The sequence below is a fragment of the Lepidochelys olivacea genome, assembly GCF_965140295.1.
Source record: "Lepidochelys olivacea isolate rLepOli2 genome assembly, chromosome: 5".
Lineage (NCBI taxonomy): Eukaryota > Metazoa > Chordata > Testudines > Cheloniidae > Lepidochelys > Lepidochelys olivacea.
Window position 1 is genome coordinate 103,598,341 of NC_140415.1, and position 16,036 is coordinate 103,614,376.

Consider the following 16,036-nt stretch of genomic DNA (forward strand, 5'->3'; position numbering starts at 1 on the left):
AAATTCATTATTCATGAATAAGGCTATGATTTAATCGTGAGTGTTTTTAGTAAAAGTCATGGACAGGTCATGGGCAAAAAACAAAAAATCACGGCCCTATGACCTGTCCATGACTTTTATTAAAAATATTCATGATTCAATCTTGGGGGGGGGCCGCACTGCAGGGGGAAAGCTGGGGGCCCGCTGTGCGGGAAGAATCCCAGGGGGCCTGCTGCTGCTCCGGCCCTGGCAAAGGGGGAGTCCCAGAGGGCCCGCCACTGCTCCAGCAGCAGCTGGGAGGGGGGAGCCCTGAGGCCAGCTGCATTGGCCGGTGCAGCTGGCTGTGAGACTGCCCAAGTAGATGGCTGCAGAGCTGCTCCAGCAGTGGTCGGTGTGGCTGTTCCCAGTGTTGCCTAAGCAGCTGGCTCTGGTGCCAGCTGCTTGGAAGGCCCTAGGGTCAGCCACACTGGCCACTGCAGAAGTTGCGGACGTCGCAGGAAGTCACGGTATCCATGACTTCCGTGACCTCCATGGCAGACACAGAACCCTATTCATGAAACAAGTTCCTGTCCAACATTTCTGTTAGTGACATAATTTTCCCCCCACATAATATGCTTACCACCTACCATTTCCCCCAAAAATATCAGTAATCTGTGTTTGTAACTACTATTGGGAACTCAGAATTCACTGTCTATAGACTGCAAGGCCTAAATTCATAAAAAGAGACCCGTGTGAGCTGTTTTGCTGTTGCCTTGGCAGATTTGGTTTCCGTTGAACACAAGTGCATATTTGTCATACAAATGTGGCAGTTTCTTGGCACAGAACTCAAACAGCTTTTGCTAAAGAAGAAAAGACCAGACAGTGTCATTGCCTGGGCAATCAACATTCCAATTCTGTTCAGTAATTTATGTATTGCTTTAAGTTCTGTAACTCCTGGAGATATTGACAATAACTTCCAGTATCCAGATAGCTATGAAGTGCTTGCTAAGAAAACAGACCAGGCATGTCCATGCAAGGTAGTCATTTACACTGCTATCACTATTTTCCTTCATCCTGCTGTGCAAGACATTGAGTGGATACTGCTTTTGCCACATGGAAAGTACAATAGGATAGTATTGAGGAACTGTCGCAGACTGAGGTGTCATTAGAGGAGGTTTTGGAACAAATTGATAAACTAAACAATAATAAGTTACCAGGACCAAATGGTATTCAAGAGTTCTGAAGAACTCAGGTGTGAAATTGCAGAACTACTATTATTGAAATCAGCTTCTGTCCCAAATGAGTGGTGGATAGCTAATGTGGTGCCAATTTTTAAAAAGGGCTCCAAAGGTGATCCCAGCAATTACAGGCTGGTAAGCCTGACTTCAGTACCAGGCAAACTGATTGAAATTATAGTAAAGAACAAAATTATCAGACATATAGATGAACATAATTTGTTGAGGAAGAGTCAACATGGTTTTTGTAAAGGGAAATCATGCCTTGCCAATCTACTAGCTCAGTGAATGTAGTAGATGCCAATCTACTAGCTCAGTGGTTTGAGCATTGGCTTGCTAAACCCAGGGTTGTGAGTTCAATCCTTGAGGAGGCCATTTAGGGATCTGGGGCAAAAATTGGGGATTGGTCCTGCTTTGAGCAGGGGTTGGACTAGATGACCTCCTGAGGTCCCTTCCAACCTTGATATTCTATGATTCTAATACTCCTTGCTACGGAGTCATTTTCCATTTGTGCAGTGAGTGTTCCTTCCTCAGTGAAGTACTTTGCATTTGTCCTTATTGAATTTCATGCTATTTACTTCAGTTTGTCCTGTTCATTTCTAATTTTAATCCTATCCACCAAAGGACTTGCAACCCCTCCTAGCTTTGTATAGGCCACAAACTTTATAAATGTACTTTCTATGCCATTATGTAAATCATTTATGGTCTGGTCTCTTGATTTTCCCTTGATACAGGATACACTTTAAAATAAATTGACCATGATGGGGAAAATCTTAGCCCCAATGAAGTAAATAGCAAAACTCCCAATGATTTCTTCCGTGAGGCAAGGATTTTACCTGATGCATTTTCAACACTGGGAAGCAAAATCCCCCCTCTCTTGTGTAAATGGAGAGCTTGGCAAGAGATAATTTTCCTCTGCTGTCTTGGTTTCCCACGCTGTAAAGGAGAGATGATAATACTTGCATGGCTACCTCACAGAGGTATTGTGAGGATGAAGGGCCTGCTCCTGTGGAAGCTAGTGGGAGTTTAGCCTTTGATCTTATGGGAGCAGGACTAGGCCCTAGTAACTAGTCAATGTAAGTGCTAGGTGGAAATATTATTTGTGACGTCTCCCCATCTCCCCTGATAAAGCTTTAGAAAATCTTATTAAAATATGAGAAATGTGGTTATTATGCTGTCAAGAGCTCTGGGAATATAGGAGATTCAGTATAATACAGTGTTCTTTTTAATTAATTTTAGTTTACCGCAGAGACCAAGTTGTAATTATTCACATCTCCCCATACCTAATTTTATTGGCTAGCAGATATTGGGGGCTTGGTTTACTAGAATTTAAAAAAAGTTTCAGAAGGTATACAGATGCAGGGCATCTATTAAACATGTTTCTAAATAGAGCTCATCTAATTAGTTTCAGCTTCCATTCTTCACAGACTTAAATTTACAAAGTGGTTGTTTCACAGTCTAACTCTAGTAAATGTGAAAGCTGCTGATGAATACTGCAAATGCATGAATAATGTTTAGTGACTGCCAAACATCAGTGCATAGAATCATCTGACTCCATATGCCTTAAGAGAAAGGAAGTGGTAGGAAACAAATGCTTGAGTGAAGTAATGAAAACAGGTCATTCTTCTGAAACAAAATGTAAATATTGTCAGCTTTGTGCTGATTCACCTAATCAAAATTTATCTTTCCTTGTAAGTGTGTAAACCCCAATTACCACAACAGGTGCAAACCCCAGCTTGTCCTTGTTTGCAGGTCAGCATCAGTGCAGCGGCAATGATTGCTGACCATTGATGACTGAATTGGGACTATTCCAAGTGCAGACTAGACCTGAGTAAAAATCCTTTTCTCCTTACACTTGCTCAACTTTCACTGTTTGTTGTGATGATTTTACTAGCTCTGAAGTCAGCACAGATTGCTCCAGAACAAATAAGACCTGCATTTCTATGTGGAAAAAAATCAAAAAATTTTTAAAAAATATGTAAAATTGTTTATACCTTCTTTGTAAATCATAAAGGAGCAATAAATAAATAAAAGGCACAAGCCAATTTTTATTTCCTGTAGTGTTTGGGAATTAGATAGTATCCCTTTAAATAGTTTTGACCCTTTAGTGGCCCTCACAGTCTTCTGTAGTTCAGAAGCCGCTAGAGCCCTGCAGAGCAGCAGTGTGTATATGAAGCTAGGCTATACATATATATCATTAGCAAACACTGTTATTTGGACCCCACTGTGCCGGGTGGTTACTTTACATCATGTCTATTGTGTAAAGAGCAAAAAGACACATTTCCCTTGCAAGTCACCTTTACATTTTGGGCTGAAGGATGCCAAAGGCAAACACCCCGTGGTGTTCAGTGTTACTGAGGCAGAGAGAACTGCAGTGTCTTGGGCTATTAATAGACAAGGATTTGCTTCCATTCTCTTAAGACTGTACAGCCAGTCCTGTCCCATCAATATTGGTTGCCATCATGAAACATAGGCAGTCTCTGCATTATTTAAGGTTTTTAATTATAATAAAATTTTGAAGTGCTGTTCTGGTTCACAGAGCATGATCACCACCAACTCACAAGGGCAAAGAGTCTAAAGAAAGCATGCTGCAGTATCTGTAGCCTTCAATCTCTTTCTGACTCATGTCACTGAGGATCTATTGTTTGTGGCAATCTGATCAAACCAAAAGTTAAAGTAATTCACTGTGCTGTACTGACTTTCTTTATGTGCCATGAGCTACCCTCTTCCTTTCCTGTATTTCTTTATATGTAGTAACATTAATGCCACGAGCCGTTAAAATACTTACTGTCTTAGCGTTTCCTTTGTAGGAGCTGTAAGCTAATAATTGCCCATCTGTTCCTTTGACTGCTGGTAATACCTGGCTAAATAAAGCATTTTCAGGGTGTGCCTCGTTAACAGTATTCACATCATATTTTATGTGCAGTAATTGGGGATTGGGTGTCTACTGTATCCATTAACTACCTCTACGTTTTCCTGTGAAATCAGTTAGCCTTTTTGTTTGGCAGTGATGTGTTATCCTCCCTCTAATTTAGACTTTTAGTCCATCCCACATTCTAGGTTCACATCATGGATTCAGAGCCGTGTAAAATCTGGTTTTGTTTAATGTATTCCTTACGTTTTGTGTGAGCTAAGTACTATACTAAGAGTTTTGTTAAACATTAAAATGTACTGGGGAATGATCCCATATAACAATGTGGGAATTAATACTACAGGTAACCAGGTCACTAGCTGTGATGAAATAGTCTATTTTGGAATATGTCTGTTGCCAGTAAAGCAGTAAGTATATCTCTTTTTGTGGAGCATAGGAGGTATCAAAGACTTTTTACTTAACTTAGTTATTGTGTCCCTTCAAGGGACAATAGTCATTAACTTGGACTTATCTAGCCTCCAAGACCTGATTAAAAGTCCCTGAAAGTGTGCTCGTTTTTTCTCTTTTTTCTTCTAAAGTTGGATTCTGTCTATGTTTTTGTTTTATGTTTTATTATCGAAATGACAACTTACTGAAATTTTGCAGCAAGTGTTTTGGCATTCAAAGCAATTACTTTCCATCCATCCATATGAAGTTTGAAAGTTGGTGAATTTGCATATTTGGTGTGCAATGGTATTTTTGTGTATTCAACACATATTAAACTGCTGATTTCTAATTAGCCTCTCATATCTTTCAGGTGTGGAAAAAGTTATTTGAAATGCTATATACTTATCTCTTTCTAATAATTATGATCACTTTTTCTATTGTCTGTTTTTAATTCATTTGTGTCTTTTATTCTGAAAATGTTCAGTAGATTAGCAAGTGAGTTTAGCTTTCTATGAGTTGTCAGAGCAAATGACAAACATTCAAGTGTCTTCTTTATACTCTATCAAAACTATTTCTTGCCGCTTGGTTATAACTGACAGCATTCTTCCATTCTGTTTTAAAAAAAAAAAGCTAGGTAGTGCATTTTTGATTGGACAGCTAGAATGGGTCTCATTCTTGGGTCTAATTCTAGAACAAGCAGAAACCAATATGTGATGACTGTATAATCCTTACCTATGCATTTATTTGTCAGCAGCACTGCAGTTGAGATCCCATTCACTGTCAGATATGCCAAAAACCCTTCATCAGCATCTTAGTGCAAATTGCTCAGCCCACATTATATGCAGAGGCACACTACCTTTTTCCTAGTTATTTGGTGGTGAGGGGTTAAACTAAGGACTGAAACAATCCCCAAACTTCCATTATTATTCATTGAATAGTAAGCAGTCCTATACAGAGAACATCAAGTGCCAGGATTTTCAGTAATGCTAGGTTAGATTCCTAAGCCCATATTTAAATTCCTAACAGAGTGGACTGATTTTGAAAAGTGCTGAGCACCCAATAGCTTCCATTAACTACACCTCTACATTCACTTCATGAATGCTGCCAGAATGAGATCTCAAGCCAAAAGCATAACAATTAAACTACTAGTTGCACTCCAAAACTCAGTTTACAACCTCTTTTTTTTTTTTTTAAGTTCATCCACTCTGAGTTTGTGAAAGGAGACAGGATGAGTTTCAGTATAACTGCAAAACTGAATACTTTATCATGCTCCTTGTAGATTCAGATGCACTAATTTTAAAGAAACGAACACTACCAATTGTTAAGCCAACTATATACAGGGAATCCTTTTCTCAGGCTGCTTCTTCATCTCAGCTTATCCTGGCCATATCTAGATATTGCAGGAATCTTTTAATTGTGTGTGAGCTTGAACAGCCTTTATGGTGCAATAGTTAAACACATCAGAAAGGAGACTGCAATTGTAGAGCCAGGCACAGGGAGCACCAGTGGGGATGCATCAGCCCTGCAGCATGCTCACCCATTTCCTTCTGACCCATTGGGGATGTTTTGAGGGGTTCTGTGAGGTTCAGATTCTGCATATGGGGGGAAGGCTGATTTTGTGTAACAAGAATACTATACAATGTGTAGCATTATTACCATGCCAAACTTCAGCACCTGGAATGGCAAGACAATCGCTACTACAGTAAAAGTTATGCACTCTGATGTGAATGATATGATATTTGAAATATACATATTATACAAAATCTGTTATGGTGCTTGTGTGAGTTCCAGGGTTCCCTTAGCTCCGTGCACTCTAGGGAATCTCTCAGCCCCATAGGTTAAGGGCCAGTATACACTGCAGTCAGCGGCATTTCTGCTCCCCACTGGAGCAGGATGACAAAGTTATACTGCTAGACTGAGGGTTTGGACAGAAATAGGTTTACCAGCTATCCCTCTGAGATATTGGGTGGGAAAAGCAAGGCAATGGGCAGCTAATGAAGAAACACTAGGGAGGAGCAGGCCAGTCATCTACCCCTGAAAATATGAGGTGAGTGGGTTCCCTTCCTCTCAAGGAGAAGGAGAATCTGGGGCCTGTTCCAGGAGGAGTATTCTAGAGTCAGCAGAGACTTCTCCCAGACCTGGGCATTTGAAGGAGTTGGTGCTTGGGCAGCGCACGGAGACCACCTCCCCAGGGGCTGGCAGGGACGTGTCGGCCACTTCCAGGAGCAGTACCGAGCAGCGGAGTGAGGATGGGCAAATGCCCCCTTGACACCTCCCCCACCCCACCCCAATCAGCGGGCCTGAGACCTGGGATTATTTGTTCCCACTGATGATCATGAGGAGGGGGAAGTGCCCAGGCCATGCATAGAGGGCCTGCTGATGTCAGCAGCAGACTAGATGGGTGAAAAAATATTTGTGTTATTTGTAATGTAACATTTGATTCACCCATTCTTTATTGTCAGGGCAGGTGAATACAACGTTCACCCCTACTTAGATACAGTGGTATTGTTCATAAAATGGCTTTGAGTTCATCCTGCTCTACTCAGTCATAAAGGAGACCACATGCATGATAACATGCAAGCTGAATGCACGTTTTGCTTGAGAGCTGAATTTGAGATCATAGACCTTTCAAGAAATTGCAGAATAGTGTAAAAGACCCTCTCCACGTGAAACGATATTTGCATCTGTAGCCTGATGTAATGTCTGATAGCATGAATTACATGAAAACATAGTAGAAACAATGCCTGCAGAGTCTAATATTAAATTTGCCAAATTTCACGGCAGCCAACATCCATATAAATTTGTTACTACTGATTAGCATTAATGTCCCATGGAAGATGAATATAAACTTAAATTCTTTTATATAATAAAAGGAGGAAGAGTATATGTAATAAGACTCCAACACTAGACATAGAACCCTGGATTTTCAGTTCTTAGAGATAAAGGAGTAACTCTCATAGCTGATAGCAGTAGTAAATGTTGATCCTTATTAGACTAGCCACTAGAGGAGGACACAACAGTCAACAAGTTACAAATAGGCAGAATATCTTTCCTTAGATTTGATTATTTTATATTCTCATTAAATTCAGATTAAAATTTGGATAAAAGTGAGGAACAGCCCCTGGATTTGAGTGTTTACAGGGCTTTTGTGTGTGGGTAGTTCCAGTGGTCACCCTTAAAAATTTACTAATCTCTTTAGATAAATTTTCAAAACTAATTAATAATTTCAAGTTCCTCAATTTTAGGGTAACCACTTGAAATGCCTTGAAGGACAGGGTCAGCCTCGGGGGTGATCAGGGTGTTTGCCCTAGTCATCACCATCCAGTGGCACCATATTCTCTGTGTATATATAAAGTCTGCTGCAGTTTCCACGGTATGCATCCGATGAAGTGAGCTGTAGCTCACGAAAGCTCATGCTCCAATAAATTGGTTAGTCTCTAAGGTGCCACAAGTCCTCCTTTTCTTTTTAATCAATATCCAGGCACACTGCCTGGCTGCTCTGCCATTTTTTGTTTTTGTGTTTTGGCTCAGTTGCTCAGGGGGTGCCAGAAACTTTTCCCACCATGGATAGCAAAACACGTAGTACCAGCTCTGTTAAAGAGACCTGATTTTCAGAAGTGCTGAGCACCCATAGTGTAGATGGAAAGACAGTGAAACAAATTATTGAAGAATCATTTGTAAGCCCCTAGAGGATAATGGAGGTATAAGGTATAGCCAGTATGGATTTGTTAAGAATAAATCATGCCAGCCCATCTTAATTTCCTCCTTTGACAGAGTTACTGACCTAAAGGATAGAGAGGAAGCAGTAGATGTGATGCACCTTGATTTTTAGTCGGGCTCTTGACACAGTCCCACATGACATTCTCATAAGCAAACTAGGGAAATGTGGTCTAGATTAAATTACTTAGGTTCACAGCTGGTTGAAAGACTGTACTCAAACAGTAGTTATCAATGGTTCACTGTCAAAACAGGAGGACATATCGAGAGGAGTCCCATAGGGATCAGTCATGGGTCCAGAACTATTCAATATTTTCATTAATGAGTTGGATCATGGCGTGAAGAGGATGCTTATAAAATTTGCGGATGACACCAAGCTGGGAGGTGTTGCAAACTTGACAAATTGGAAAACTGGTCTGAAATCAAGATGAAATTCAGTAGAGACAGTACAAAATACTACACTTTGGAAGGAAAAATCAAATGCACAACTACAAAATGGGGAATAGGTGGGTAGGTGGGAGTACTGCTGGAAAGGATCTGGGGGTTAAAGTGGATCACAATTTGAATATGAGTCAACAAGGTGAAACATTTGCAAAAAAGGCTAATATAATTTTGGGGTGTATTAACAGGAATGTCGTATGTAAGACATGGGAGGTAACTGTCCCATTGTACTGGGCCCTGATGAAGCCTAATGGGAGTGTTGTATCCAATTCTTGGTGCCACGCTTTAGAAAAGATGTGAACAAATTGGAGAGAGACCAGAGGAGAGCAACAAAAATTATAAAAGGTTTAAAATATCTGAACTATGAGGAAAGTTTTAAAAAAACTGGGCATGTTTAGTCTTGAGAAAAGAAGACTGAGGGTGGACTTGATAACTAGTCTTCGAATATGTTAAGGGCTGTTATAACAAGGACTATAATCAATTGTTCTCCATGTCCACCAGCAGTAGGATAATAAGTAATGAGCTTAATTTGCAGTAAAGGAGATTTAGGTTCCTTATTAGGAAAACTTCCTAATTATAAGAATAGTGAAGGACTGGAATAGGCTTCAAAGGGAGGTTGTGGTTTTTAAGAACAGGTTTTAAAGAACAGGTTGGTCAAACACCTATCAGAGATGGTCTATGTTTACCTGGTCCTGCCTCAGTGCAGGGGGCTGGGCTTGATGCATTCTCGATGTCCCTTCCAACCCTATAGTTCTATGATTCTATGCCCATACTAACAAAACAACACTACATTTTTGTTACTGTTATTGCCTGTTGAAAAGCACTAACTGTAGCTTGAGATGTCTTATGTATTTCCTCCCATTCATGCTTCTGTTCTGACAGCCTATAAATAAAATTAAAAACATATGGTTTTGTTTACATAGGATGTCCATGGTGGCATTTCCAAGGCTTAGCATTTGGAGGTGGCAGTGGGAATGGCTAAAATAAATAAATAAATAAAATAAAGCAGCAGCAAGCAGCAGTAGTACTGGTATGAGCTGAACAATGTTCTAATGGTTCCCTGAGCTGCTGCAGAAATTTCTCATTTCAAGCAGTGAAGCTGATGCAATTTGGTGCAGTTTTAAACTGCATTTTGTCTATGGATCAGCCTCTGAATTACTATGCAAATATGGATAATAGGGGCATGAACAAAGTGGGACAAGCAGAGGCATGGGCCCTGAGGCCACAGCGGGGGCACAGAGCTCCTCCGGCCCCAGAACCATGGTGGGGGCACAGGGGTCCTGTGGCCCCGGGGCCGTGGTGGGGAGAATGAGCTCCTCCAGCCCCGGGGCCTCAGTGGGAGCTGACAGCTCCTCCGCCCCGGCCGGGGCACAGAACGTGCCTCTCCAAAAGCAGTTAAATTTAAATTCCTGTGCGCACTCCTCATAATAGACATGATGCAAACAGATGCAATAGCTCGTTCTGCCCCTCAAGGGGCCTTGCTCTTATTTGTTATCTTTCACAATGGAAAATTAGGAAGGGAGGTAGCTGCCCCCTATGATGCCCCAGTGGGCATGTCTGTAAATGTCAATTATTTCCCTGCAGCAGTGTGATTTGATTTCTCTACAGACCAAATACAAATACCATGTAGGATTTTGGGTGGCTGGTGGTTGTTGGCCAGGCAGTAAACACCATAATCTTTTCATTAAAATAATAAAGGAAGTGGGATGGTCCTTTGATTAAGTCTTTTGTCTCAGCAGTCAATTCCACACAGAGCTCAACCACTTGCTGTCTGGCTGGCTGGGAACTGGCCAAGTCAGCAGTATGAAAGTCTCGGTGTAGAGAGAGTTTAAGTATTGGTCATCAAATGTGGCACCACTGAAAAACGCAGTTAAACAGTCTGCCTTTTGCTGATTCTACTTAATGGACAATTTATTGTGTGGGCTAAGTGGGATGGTGGAAGAAATGGATTCTGTCAGTTTCCACTAATCTTAAGTTGACTTGTTTCAGTCTTGCTAAGAGAACTGATGAGAAATGCTGCAGATATGCATTTGATGATGACTTTCCCTATTTCTAGAGCAGGGGTGGGCAAACTTTTTGGCCTGAGGGCCACATCTGGATATGGAAATTGTATGGCGGGCCATGAATGCCTGGTGGGGGAGGGGGACTCTGTGGGGTGTAGCATGGAAGGGCTCTATAAGGGATATTACCAAGTGGGGGCAGGGAGGACTCATGGGGTGTGGCGCAGGGAAGAGAGCTCTACAGGGGCGGTACCGGGGACTCCTAGGGGTCTTGCTGGCAGTGACACCAAGGCAGCCGTACCAGGCACCACCATGGGCGGAGGCACCCTAGCTGGGACGAGTGTGGCCCTGGGCAGATTTGAGGCTCTCGAGGGTGGGGCCGTAGGAGACCGGGAGGGGACTGGGTGCGCAGCAGCATGGGGGGGCGCTGCCACGTAAGGGTGGGCTTCTGATCCTGGAAACAGCACGGTGAAGTCGTGCCTGCACAGTATGGCTCTGCGTGCTGGAAGATGGTGCTCATCAAGGGAATTATGAGTTGGGGACTGGGGAGCACCGGGCGGGGCAAGCCCCTGACCCTGCTCCCCAGCGGGAGGAGCGGGACAAGCCCCCGACCCCACTCCCCAGTGGGAGCTCGAGGGCCAGATAAAAACATCTGCTGGGCCGGAAGTGGCCCGCAGGCTGTAGTTTGCCCACCCCTCTCCTAGAGTCACAAAAAAAGTTGTTGTACTCGATGTGAGACGTGGTCTTGGACTGGGACCACTACAAAAGCAGTTGCATTAACATGGACATCGTCTGTAAGGGGCAATGGAAAAAGAAGTCTCAAGAATTTAGCCCCTTGCTCTCAAACAGAATAGCTCCTGAGACAGGTGAAAGGAATGAGAAACATGCCAGGACAGAGCTGCTCAGACCTTAAATATCCCTATTATATAGCTCCACCCTGTTTACTTCCAAATCTCTAGGGACTTTTGAATTAACTAAGTAGAGTCCTAATAAAGCAGAGTTATACAAATTTGGCATGGCAGTATAATGAATGAGTGGCAAAGTTTAGGAAATAATAAAGTTATAGAACTATTCAGAAGCCTAGAGGAAAGGAGAACAGGTGGAGTTCATTGGTGATTGGACAGAGTGAGCCTTGTGTAAGTAGTAGGGGCAAAGTGTTGTCTGTCATTGGAAGAAGAAAAGAGGGGAGTGCATGTCGCTGAAAATAATAAGGGATTATTATTTAGAAACTTCTGAAAGTTGGATCAAGCAGCAAGACAGAAAAGACTGGTGCCCGTCTCAAAAAGTGTAAAAAAACTGGTGTCTCCTGATTCTTCAAGATCAAATGTACTACTGGATGAAACTTTGTCTATTGAAATGGAAGAGCAAAACAGTAATGATCCTGCAAAATATACCAGCAATGAAATGTTAAAAGTTTTCAAGTAGCTCTTACACATCAGCTTCATTCAGGAACAATCTCGGATCCTCTTGGTACCAAAAGAATGGCAAAGATTACTCAGGATTATTCCCTGAAGTAAAATGCAATGCAAAAATTTGACTTCGAGGAAACTAAAAGTTTCTTTTATACTAACGCATCTCATTCAAAGTAGCACAAACTGAGCATCTGAAAGAAACGATTGATGCCCCAGCTTCTCAATAACTCTTGGTGGCACTCTAAGGAACATTGTGTTTCTGCATTTGCATTCAACTTTGCACTGGGCAAAAGGAAGATTTTAATCAGAACACATCATTCATTTTATACAACAAGGGTTTTCAGGAGCAGCAGTAATTTAATAAAAGAAAATAAAAAAGTTTTGGGGAGATTTGAGAGATTACAGGTGACTGATGCTAGTGTCCAGTGTAAGTGGAAATTTGGCTTGATGTAATTAACAAAGAACTGGTATCACACAAATGCAAAATTTTAAAAATGGGCCAGAGAAGCTATGAATCTTTTCCATTACTTAGCCAGCATCACTGATCCCAAATGCAAAAGTCAGAGATTGAACCCCAAAAGGAAGAAACATGGCAATTGTCAATGTTATCAATTCTCATGATTTTATTGCAAGTCTTGCCATATTTGGATTTTTTCTTAAAGACCCAGCTCCTGAATTCTTATAATAATGTAAGAATCTCACTTTTTTAAAGTTAAGTTTCTAGCTCTCACAACTGAGGAGAAAAGTTAGAAAAAGTCACCTCCCCTAAAAGCTCAAAAACTAGAAGGTAAATAAAAAAGTTCAAACTTTATTTTTTTTTATTTCAATCTTATTATTTTTGAACTATTATAATACTGATATACTATAAACTAAAATTCTTTCCTTCTCTTCTAAAATTGAAGATCCATATTTCTACACTAAATTTATGTTTGCAAAGAACTTTGTGTTTTAGTCCATTATGCCAATATGGTGACAAATTGTGGAAGTAAAATCCCAGAAGATAGGACAATTGATTTCAGAATGTTGAAGGGACCATTGTGATCATCTAGTCTGACGTCCTGCTTAACACAGGCCATAGAACTTCCAGGAATTAATTCCTGTTTCAAGTCCAGTAGCTGTGGTTGAACTAGAGCATATCTTTAGGAAAACATCCAATCTTGATTTAAAGACTTCCCAGTGACTGAGAATCTACCACAACCATTTTCCTCTGTACAGTACGTTTACACTCTGCTCCAGTACATTTGGATGGTTTGGTCAAAACTTAAAAGTAGATAAAACTGCTAAAGAGGTATGGTAAAAATGTATGGTATTTAAGGGCAGATACAAAAGCATGGTAGGGCTAATTATTGTATTCTCATATTTTACTTACAGAATTGCAAGCTTTATGTTTTTGATAATGTGTTTGCCACATTTGAGCAATAAATATGCTTATGAACTGAATCATGTAGTGTGTTTTCTGTGTTTCATTTTATAAAACCTCCATGACTCTCTTCAATTTTTTTCACTGGGATTTTTGAGTGGTCTTTTTTCCAGAAAAAAAGTTTTTTTATTTGGGGGAGGGAGAGAGGGAGTACAACACCCTTGTGCTATATCAGTATGGTGAATTACTCAGTCACTCCTTGCTAATGAGGGACTAATGCATTTACGTGAGATTGTTTTCTACTTTTTAAAAATAAAGTGTACACTTGCGTTTTTCTACGTGAAACAAATCCCAGCAAAGGAAAAGTGCACATTTTTAAAGTCAGCCTGAAGTACGGTATAGATCTGTCTCTAGACGATTCTGTGGGAGTTGTCATGAAATACTGCTTCGCTCTCGAGGTTGGTGGTATAATCATAAAATCTGAAGAAAATCCATTTTTCTGTAAGTACTTTTTTAAAAGAACAGCTCTTCTCTGAAAAATGACTGCATGAGAATGGCATGTTCTTACTCAGAGCAGCTAACCATTACCTCAGCTTATGTTACTGGCAAATATATTTTTGGACTGCTTTTTAGGTTTGGACTACTTTTTACTGCTATTAACACAGCACACCTAACATTGCAATGGGAGAGCAAGCTGAATTCTAGCATGGGCTTGCTCATCAGCAACAGAATTGTTAAATGAGTGAAAAATGCAGGGCCATATTTTGCCTTAAGTTACACCACTCTAACTCCATTGAACACAATGGGATTGCATAGGAACATCATTTTGGAGCCAGTAGAATTGCTGTGACAGGAACTTATCTTAATTATAGAATCTTTATTATTAAATACATGAGGGAAATAACATAGTTTTATTTTCAGCTCTCTGGCTGAGTTAGCAAGGGGGGCAGATTGAAGAGAATCTTAAATCAGAGCCTTGTTTTTAAGAAACCCCATCCCTTTTAGTGTTTATGGTAGGATTTATATTTTACCACTGCTGGAGCCACACTTGGAGGCCAGTACTGATACTCAATGTGACATCTGATGAAGTGAGCTGTAGCTCAGGAAAGCTCATGCTCAAATAAATGTGTTAGTCTCTAAGGTGCCACAAGTACTCCTTTTCTTTTTGCGAATACAGACTAACACGGCTGCTATTCTGAAACCTGACAAAATACATAGTCTTCTAAACTTTGAGTATTTTCTACCAAAGTATGATTTGTCTTTTAGCAGAAATCTATCCATTTGCTTTTTAAAACATGGTTTAAAATCTTGTAAGTGAATTTATCGTTTGTGGGAGGTGTGGGATTGACAACCCGCGAAACCAAACTCCTTCTATTATACATAAAGCAAGTATAGAATTAATTATCACACATATCTCAAGAGCACTTATCACCATAATATCCAAGCATGGACAGAGGCAGTGCAAACTCTCCACTCTATCCTATGTATTGGACCAACTTCCTGACATAAAAAGTGAAAAATCATAGTCTGGTTTCCATGCACATTTGTTTCTTTGGTGGGATTGCTACCACAAAGATGCAATCAGCACTCATTGTGGTGCTGGTTTTTCTGCAGATGACCTGAGAATGCTGGGAAATGGGTTCTGCCCATTTGAGATCCTATATATATATGACTGTGCCCAGGGGGTTTGTTTCAAGTCTTACTGTACATACCCTGGTTCTTCTCTGTTAGGTCTTGTAATACCATGAAAGTCCAAGTAGTCAAATAGTTATGGGTCTATTACAGGAGTGGGTGGGTGAGGTTCTGTGGTCTGCACTGTGCAGGAGGTCAGAATAGATGATCATGATGGTCCCTACTGGCCTTAAAGTCTATGAGAAGAAGACAACATACTAAGAGACTCTCCATACTTTTTTAAATTGTTGTTTATACATATTGTGGAAAAGAGTTGATCACTACTATCAGGGTATTATCTAAGCAGCTGATGCTCAAGCTATTATTAGCATGTGCATAAAGTACATTTGCCACAATCTTTGCTGTGGTTAGGGGTCCATATGTAAGATTTTTGTCAGATTTTTGTCTTTGAAAATATTTAAACTTACACCCACTCACTTTTCTGAGGTTAAACATCTTAAGTAAGTCGTTTCTTTTCTCGTCTGAAGGGAAGCCAACCAACCTCTGAGAACCTGACTACATATACTGATCAGTGCAAACATAAGGGGATCTCTGAGGTATAACAAATAGATAGTAGTGAGTCATTAACTAGCTGTGGTTATAGATTATTGAGGTTCAGAACCTGTTTTGGTGCTTGTTTTACAATTGTACCCTGGTTATTGAACTTGAGATATGTTGGCATGACTGTAAATCTTTGAAATAGTTAAATCTTCAGTGCAGAATTCCTTTGAACGTAAGAGAACCCCTCTCAAAAGCCTGGTATTTGATATATTAGTGCCAGAGGTTAACATTTCTTAAAGCTAATTTCAAATACAACCACCACATCAGAATTCCTGCTTGACTCCTGCACCAACAAAAGCTGTTCTCTCTTACTGGCAGTGGCAGATCTAAGCACAGTGGTAGAAGCAGCTCTCCTCACTCCTCCCCTTTTCAGAAGAATTTAA

General features: G+C 40.7%; 2 protein-coding genes across 2 annotated transcripts in view; one reads left to right on the plus strand and one right to left on the minus strand.

The window, feature by feature from the left end:
• SPATA6L (spermatogenesis associated 6 like) overlaps window positions 1-16,036 on the minus strand; it is a 146,682-nt gene that overhangs the window by 42,657 nt on the left and 87,989 nt on the right. The gene's annotated exons all lie outside the window — the stretch shown is intronic.
• The window catches only part of SLC1A1 (solute carrier family 1 member 1), a 74,126-nt gene that overhangs the window by 31,533 nt on the left and 26,557 nt on the right, over window positions 1-16,036 (plus strand). The gene's annotated exons all lie outside the window — the stretch shown is intronic.